Here is a 9,055-nt window from a genome sequence, read left to right on the forward strand (position 1 = left end):
TAGAACTAGATACAACAGATTTGAAATTCTAAAACCCAATCATCATCTACATAATTCACAAAGGAAGACAATTATTCTTGGAGTTTTGAAATGCTTCATCCAGTAAAAAGACCTGCAGAGAGGAGAAATATTTTTGAGATGATCACCTTTAGAGAGAGTCGGTGGCCATGTTGTGGCTGGGGGAGAGAGTGAGAGGATAAGAGAGGTTGGAAGTGCAGGGAAAGCACTACATCTTGCTTCAAGGATAAGGAAGAGGTTTCTCACAGGACCCCAAGGAGAACTGGAACAATATTTCTTGAAGTTGGAGGTCTTAGAGAATTTGTGCTAACTCGTGTCAGAGAGAGCTAACACAGATGGTGGCTTGCGCGACAGCTGGCAGATGTTCTCCATGGGCTAGATGCGGGCCATGAGGAGGAGGGAGTTGGCAGGGGCTGTCTGCTGGAGAAGCAGATTGATCTTATAAAAAGCTGGAGGTAAGGAGGAAGTTGTATCAAGACTCTCCCAGGGAAAAAGACAGGAATTTTCCCAGGTCCTCTGAACTGCAGAAGAGAGGCACCCAGCACAAAGCCTCTGCCAATCCACAAAATACACCCACAAGAGCCAAAGTCTGCTTTGAACATATGCTGGGCTCAAAGAGTATGAAGTCAGCTCCCAAGGATACCAGTCCCTATAGGAATTTTCCATGTCTAACCATTCCTCCCTCCTAGCTCCAGTGTTGGGAGCTAAAGTAGGGGTAGAGGAACAGGTCAACTTTAGGGAGGAGGAAATGGAGGAAAAAGGGAAGCTGCCACACCCTGATCCCTCACCACTCAGTGCCTCCAACCAGCCAGGAAGGGTGTGAGAATGTGGCATTAAATCAAATTTGAGCTTTGATTAACTATACATTTTAATATTTGAATTAAATTATGCCTGTGTTTATGACTCAAGTAACTATAGTACTGTCATATAAGAGGGAGCAGAAAAGTAAAGGGCTTGCTGAAAATTTTACCTTGAGGAAAATGAAAAGATTACACACAAAAAAATTATAATGTGACTATATTTAGAGACAAGATTTTAAAAAGTCATTAAGTTAAAATGGGGTCATTAGAGAGTGTCCTAATCCAACATGACTAGTGTTCTTAGAAGAAAAGAACATTAGAACACAGACATCCAGACAGGGAAAACCACAAGAAGACACAGGGAGAAGACAGCCATCTACAGTGAAGGAGAAAGGACTCAGAAGAAACCAACACTGATGACACCTTGATCTTAGCCTCAAAAATTCTGAAAAATCAATTTCTGTTCTTTAAGTCACCAAGTCTTGAGTATTTTGTCATGGTAACCCTATAAAACTATTATAATACTTTCCATAAATAGGGAGAGAAGGATTTAGTAATTTGCAGAAAATGTGTATAAGGTTCACTTGCATTTTTGAAATTTTCCCTTGACCAACTATAATTTCTGTCTTTCCCTTTCAAATATCAAATATATACTCAAGGACATAAATCTTAGTATCCATCACTGCTGTAGTATGCTTTGCTCTGAGAAAATATTTAAGGCTCTTTGGAGCTTTTATCAACTTTCCATCATCACCCTTTGATTCTCTAAGGAGGGACCATCTGTACTAATCAATCATGTGTAGATACAGACGGGGCTTCCTTGGAATCAACATAAATACACACTGTTAGGTCCAGGTTGGACATTTCATTCCTACCTGTTAGCAGAAGAATTGCTTGATATCATACAAGGTTAGGATGCATTATAATTTGTAATCTATCTTCTACTTGTTTCTAGTGTTTCAACAAACAATTCAGAAAAGTGAACTGGAAGCATACACATACAAATAACTACATTCTACTATATACAGGGCATTTTGCCAGAAAAGAAGATGAAAAAAATAAGCAATAATCTCTAACCCTAAGCTTTTACTATCAAGAGGCAGAAACTGTTTTCTCACCCTTTCAATCCAGGCTTGACTTGTGACCTATTACTGGCCAACAGAAAGTGATGGATGTGAAAGTGTGATAATTCTGAGCTCAGCTCAAGAGGCCTTGGATGCTTTTGTTCTCTCTGGTTCCTAAGTCTTTAGCAAGAGAACATTTTTCAATCTTACACTGGATAATGAGAGGCAGAGAGCCTACTAACTCTTTGCTGCTCTAGTTGTCATCCAAACAACTCTACACATAAGAACCAGTCCATCGCAGACTAAAGCCAAACTACAGTCAATCTGCCAACTGAATGTAGATGCCTGAGCAAGCCCTGCCAAAAACAGCCCAACGGGTATTAAAACTAAGATTAAGACCAAAGCCAGAAGAGACCAAATGACCCATAGACTAAATATAAATGCAATAATAAATGGTTTAGGGGCGGTACATTTACATGAATAGCTAACCAATGTAACATCGGTTGCCAACTGAAGGTGAGATGATATATCCAAAGTGCTAAGAGAAAAACACTGCCAATAATTGTCTATTTGACAATTATCCTTCAGAAATGAAAAGGAGATTTTAAAAAATGAAAAAGAGATGAAGACTTTCCCAGAGAAACAAAACTGACTGAATTAATCACCATTAGGCCTGTCTTACAAAAGATGCTAAAAGGAATTCTTCAAGCTGAAATGAAAGGATGCTAGCTAGTAACATGAAAATATGAAAATATAAAACACACTGGTAAAGCTAAGTACAGAGTCAAATTCTGAAAACTCCAACATTGTAACACGTTCATGTGTTAATCACTCAACTCTAATAGAAGTGCAAAAATAAATACATAAATATAGCTACAATAACTTGTTAATGGGTAAACAATATAAAAAGATTTGAATTGTGACATCAAAAGCAAAGTATGGGCGTGTGTGTAAAAAGGTTAGAGTTTTTTAACGCAATCGAAGTTAAGCTGTTATCAGCTCAAAATTGATTGTTGTATCTAAAAGATGTTTCATGTGAGCCTCAGGGTACCTACGAAGCAAAAACCTACAGTGAATGGACACAAGACAATGAGAACGGAATTAAAGTATATCACTACAAAAAATCATCAGTTCACAAAGGAAGACAGCAAAAGAGGAAAAAAGGGACAAAGAAACTGTAAAATAGGCAGAAAATAATGAATAATATGGCATTAGGAAGTCCTTACCTATCAATAATTACTTTAAATGTAAATGGAATAATTCTCTAATCAAAGACATAGAGTGGTTGAAAGAATAAAAAATTAAAATAAAAAAGAGACCTGAGTTTACGCTGCCTATAAGAGATTCATGTCAGCTCTAGGCACATACATAGGCTCAAAGTGAAGGGATGGAAAAAGATATTCCATGTTACGGGGAACTTCAAAAAAGCAAAGGTACTCATACTTACAAACTTTAAGACAAAAATTGCAATGTAGACAAAGAAAGATTATATAAACCATTATACAAGAAAGAAAGAAAGGGTTAATTCATCAAAAGGGTATAACAACTGTAAATATTTATATACCCATCATTGGAGCACCTAAATATATACAGTAAATAATTACATATCTGAAGGAAAAACAGACAAAACAATAATAGTAGAGGAATTCCAAACCACATGTTCAACAATGGATAGATAGATCATTCAGACAGAAAATCAATAAGGAAACATTGGACTTAAACAGTACTTCAGACCAAATGAACCAAACATATATAGAACATTCCATCCACCAACAGAAGAATATATATTCTTTCCATCAGCATATAGGACACACTCCAGGATGTGTTAGGTCACAATTCTCAGCAAATTTAAAAATACTGAAACCATACTAAGTATCTTTTCTGATCACAATGGAATGAAACTAAAAGTCAATAAAAGAAAGAAAAGTGGCAAATTAAAAACTACGTGGAGATTAAACAACATACACCTGAACAATCAATTGGTCAGAGAAAAAAGTAAAAGGGAAATAAACAAATTTTTTAAAACAATGAAAGTGGCAATGCAATATACCAGACCTTATGGGAATCAGCAAAAGCAATTCTAAGAGGGAAGTTTATAGCAAATAGGCAACCACATTTAAAAAACAATAAAGACCTCAGCTAAACAACTAACCTTATACTACAATGAATTACTCTAAAAAGAACAAACTAAGCCCAAAGTTAGTAGATTGAAGGAAATAACAAAGATCAGAGCAGAAATACAGGAAATAAAGAATAGAAAAACAATAGAAGACTCCAACAAAATTAAGAGTTGTTTTCTTTAAAAGGTAAAATTAATAAACCTTTAGCTAGACTTACCAAAAAAAAAAAAAAAGAGAGAAGACTCAAATAAATAAAATTATAAATGAAAAATAAGATAATAAAATGGACACCACAGGGGAGCCTGGGTGGTTCAGTTGGTTAAATGTCTAAGTCTTGATTTTGGCTCAGGTCATGATGTTGAGCCCTGCATAAGGCTCAGCACTGAGTGTGGAGTCTGCTGAAGATTCTTTCTCTCCCTTTCCTTCCACCCCTATACAAAAAATCATGAGACCATTATTCACAATTGTATGCTAATAATTGTACAACCTACAAGAAAGGGATAAATTTCCAGAAACATACAACTGGCTGGACTGAATTATTTAAAAAATAGAAAGCCGGAACAGACCAATTACAAGTAAGCACATTGAACCAGTAATCAATAATCTCGCAAAGAAGAAAAGCCCAGGACCAGGTGGCTTTGTTCATGAATTCCACAAAACATTTAAAGAATAACCGAATGGCAATTCTTCTCAAACTCTTCCAAAAAAGTTTAGGAGAACGGAACACTGCCAAACTCATTTTATGAGGCCAGCATTATCCAGATACCAAAACAGATAAGGATATTACAAGGAAAGAAAACTCCAGACAAATATCCCCAATGAATATAGATGCATAAATGCAAACTGGGCAGCCACTCTGGAAAACAGTATGGAGGTTCCTCAAAAAGTTAAAAATAGAACTACCCTAGAATCCAGCAGTCACATGACTAGATATTTACCCAAAGAATACAAAAATACTAATTCAAAGTGTTACATGCACCCTAATGTTTATAGCAGCATTATCTACAGTTGCCAAATTATGGAAACAGCCCAAGTGTCCATCCACTGATGAATTGGATAAAGAAGATATAGTATATATATAGGATATGATGTACACGTACACACACATACACAGAAAGAGAGAGAAAGAGAGAGAGAGAGAGAGAGAGAGAGAGAGGAATATTACTTAGCCATAAAAAAGAATAAAGTCTTGCCATTTGCAATGACATGGATGGAGCTAGAGTATTGTGCTAAACAAAATGTGTCTGAGAAAAATAAATATCATATGATTTCATTTATATGTGGAACTTAAGAAACAAAACAAATGAGCAAAGGGGAAAAGGAGCAAACCAAGGAACAGAATCCTAACTACAGAGAACAAATGGATGGTTACCAGAGGGGAGGTCAGTGGGGGGATGGGGGAAATACACGATGGGGCTTAAGGAGTGCACTTGTAGTGATGGGCACTGGGTGATGCATGGAAGTGTTGAATCACTGTATTGTACACCTGCAACTAATATTATACTGCATGTTAACTAGAATTTTTAAAAAATCAGTTGTTTTCTGTACACTAACAATGGACAAAATGTTAGTTCATTCCTAGATGAAAACAGAACAAAAGCTCTCTGACACTGATTTTAGAAATGTTTACTTAGATATGACATCAAAAGCACAAGCAACAAAAGCAAAAATCAACAAATGGGACTATATCAAACCAAAAGCCCTTCTGCAGAGCAAATAAAACATACAACAAAATGAAAAGGCAACCTATCAAATGGGAGAAAACATACCCAAGCCAAGTATCTGTTAAGGGGTAAAAATATCTAAAATATATAAGGAACTCATACAACCCAGTATCAAAATATAAAATAAACCAATTCAAAAATGGGCAAAAGACCGGAATAACTTTTTTTCCAAAGAAAATGTACCAGTGGGCAACAGAAACAGGAACAGGTACTCAACATTACTCATCATATGGAAAATGCAAACAAAACCACAATAAGATATCACCTCACACTTGTTAAGATGGCAATTTTTTATTGAAAAGAGATAGTAAGTGTGCTATGAATGTGGAGAAAAGGGAACCTCGTGCACCGTTGGTGGGAATAGGATAAATTGGTGCAGCTACTATAGAAGGCAGTATGGAGATTCCTCAAAAACTTAAAAATAGAGCTACCATATGATCCAGGAACTCTACTTCTGGGTATATGTCCAAAGGATATTAAGTCACTAACCCTGAGAGATACCTATACTCTTATGTCCATTGCACTATTACTCACAATAGTCAAGACATAGAAACAACTAAAATTTCCACCAATGGATGAATGAAGAAAAATGTGGCTTATGAATATTATTTAGCCATAAAACAAAAGAAAACCCTATCATTTGTGACATAGCTAGACCATGAGGGCATTATGCTAAGTGAAAGAAGTCAGACAGAGAGAGACAAATAACTGTCCGATCTCACTTAAATGAGGAATCTAAAGAAGCCAAATTCATAGAAGCAGAATGGTGGTTGCCAGGGGCTGGGCAGTGAGAGAAATTATGAGACGTTGGTCAATACATAAAAACTTCCAAAGGAGTAAGTTTTGGGATGTAATATATAGTAGGATAATGAGTGTATTAGGATAGTGTATTGCATACTTGAAAGTTGCTTGGACTGCAGATCTTAAATGTCACCATAACAACAATAACAAAAGTAATTCTGTGAGGTGAAGGATGTGTTAGCTAGTATCATTGTAGTGAACATTTTGCAATATATGCATGTATCAAATTATCACACTGTACACCTTAGACTTACCCAATGTTACATGTCAATTATATTTCAGTAAAGCTAATGGAGAAAAAAAGAACTGTTCCAACCAAGAAGAAAAAGAAAGTCTTGCATATTAGAACCATGAAAAGTGAGAACTGCCTATATAAAGAATGCAAGAGTAAAAGCATACACACACAAAAAAGCAAAACCAAAATCAAATTAGAAAATGGGCAAGAGGGCTCTCTGCTCAGCAGGAAGCCTGCTTCACCCTCTCTCTCTCTCTCTCTGCCTGCCTCTCTGCCTACTTGTGATCTCTGTCAAAAAAATAAATAAAATCTTAAAAAAAAAAAAGGAAAGAAAATGGGCAAGATATGAACATACATTTCACCAAAGAGAATATACAAATAGCAAATTAGGATCTGAAGGTATGTTCAACATCATTAGCCACTAGGAACATTCTAATTAAAACCATTAAGATATATCACTACACGTCTACTGAAACAGCTAAACTCCTAAAAAAAATCATGACAATATAAAATGCAGGCAAGGATGTGGAAAAACTGGATCTCTTATACACAGCTAGTGAGAATGTACAATGGTACCATCATTCTGGAAAATAGTTTGACAGTTTCTTTAAAAAAACTAAAATATACTTACCATACAACCCAGCAACCATATTCCCAGAAGAGAAACATACAAAAATGTGTATATGAACGTTCACAGATTTATTTATAATAGCCAAATGATGGAAATAACCTAACACTCTTCAACTGGTGAATGGCTAACCATATGGTGATACCTCCATATCAGTGACCACTTCTCAGAAATAAAAAGGAAGAACTATTGACACATGCAACTGTTGGATGGATCTCAAGGGCATTCTGCTGCATGAAAAAAAGCCAATCTCAAAGGTTAGATGTTGTATGATGCCGTTTATAAAAGAGCAGTTTCCCCTTATCTGCAGAGGATATGTTTCAAGACCCCTGGTGGATGCCTGAAACCAGAGATAGTAGCAAACCCCATATATAATGTTTTTTCCTATATATACATACCTATGATCAAATTTAATTTATAAACTAGGCACAGTAAAAGATTAACAACTAAAGAAAGATAACACTATTTAGTTACAATTAAAAGAGAACCATTATAACACACTATAATAAAAGTTATGTGAATGTAGTCTCTCAAACTATCTTATAATAATGTACTCACCTTTCTTATTCTTGTGATGATATGAGATGATAAAATGCCTACACGATGAGATGAAGTGAGGGGATGACACAGGCACTGTGACATAGCATTAGGCTACTACTGATCTCTGGACAACATGGTCAGAAGGAGGGTCATCTCCCTCCAGATAGCTGTTGACCATGAGGAACTGTAACCTGCAGAAAGTGAAACCACAGTTAAGAAGGGTCTACTGTATTCTCAAAATGACAAAATTATAGGACTCTAGAGCAGATTAGTTGTTTACCAGGAGCAGGAACAGGGGAACGGAAAAGGAGATGCCTACAAAGATGTAGCACAAAAGATATTTGCGCTGATGGAACAGTTTTGCATCTTGTCTTTGGTGGTGGTTACACAAAACTACTTGTGATAAAATTGCATAAAACCATACACACACACACTCAAAAATGACATGTAAAACTGGTGAAATTGAAATGAGTGTAGGTTATATCAATGTCCTAGTTTTAATACTGTCCTACAGTTATATAAGATGATGTCATTGAGAGAAATTGGGTAAGGGACACCTGGAACCTCTGTAGTAGTTTTGCAGCTTTCTATGAATCTGTAATTATTTCAAGATAAGAAGTTTAAAAAAATACATGATCTCTGAGTCAGTGATGCCATTCTTAGTAATTTATCTAAGATACTCTTACACATGTACAAATATATGTGTACATAGATGTTTACTGTAACACTGTTTATAATGGTACAGAACTGGACTCAACACAGAGATCCTCCACAGTGCTGGGATAGCCCTAGTGTGAAACAATACACAGTGAGTTCAAAAGAAAAAGATATTTACTATATGATGTTTACTTCAATTAAAAAAAAATTATGAGCAAGACAGAAAAAAACTGAACATATAGTGATTTCCAAGACATACTATTAGGTGAACAGAGAGAGAGAGAGATGCTTATATATTGGACCATTTATCTGCAAAATAGCTCTGGAAGTTTCCCAGGAATCTGGACACAGTGATCACCTCCTTTTTTATTTTTTGGTAGCATGTGAATAAACTAATATTTATTGATCTAGAGATTCTCACAACCACCACCATGGTTTCAATCAGGTCAGCCACCAAAACTCTATCAA

The sequence above is a fragment of the Mustela nivalis genome (assembly GCF_964662115.1).
Source record: "Mustela nivalis genome assembly, chromosome: 16".
NCBI classification, from domain to species: Eukaryota; Metazoa; Chordata; class Mammalia; order Carnivora; family Mustelidae; genus Mustela; species Mustela nivalis.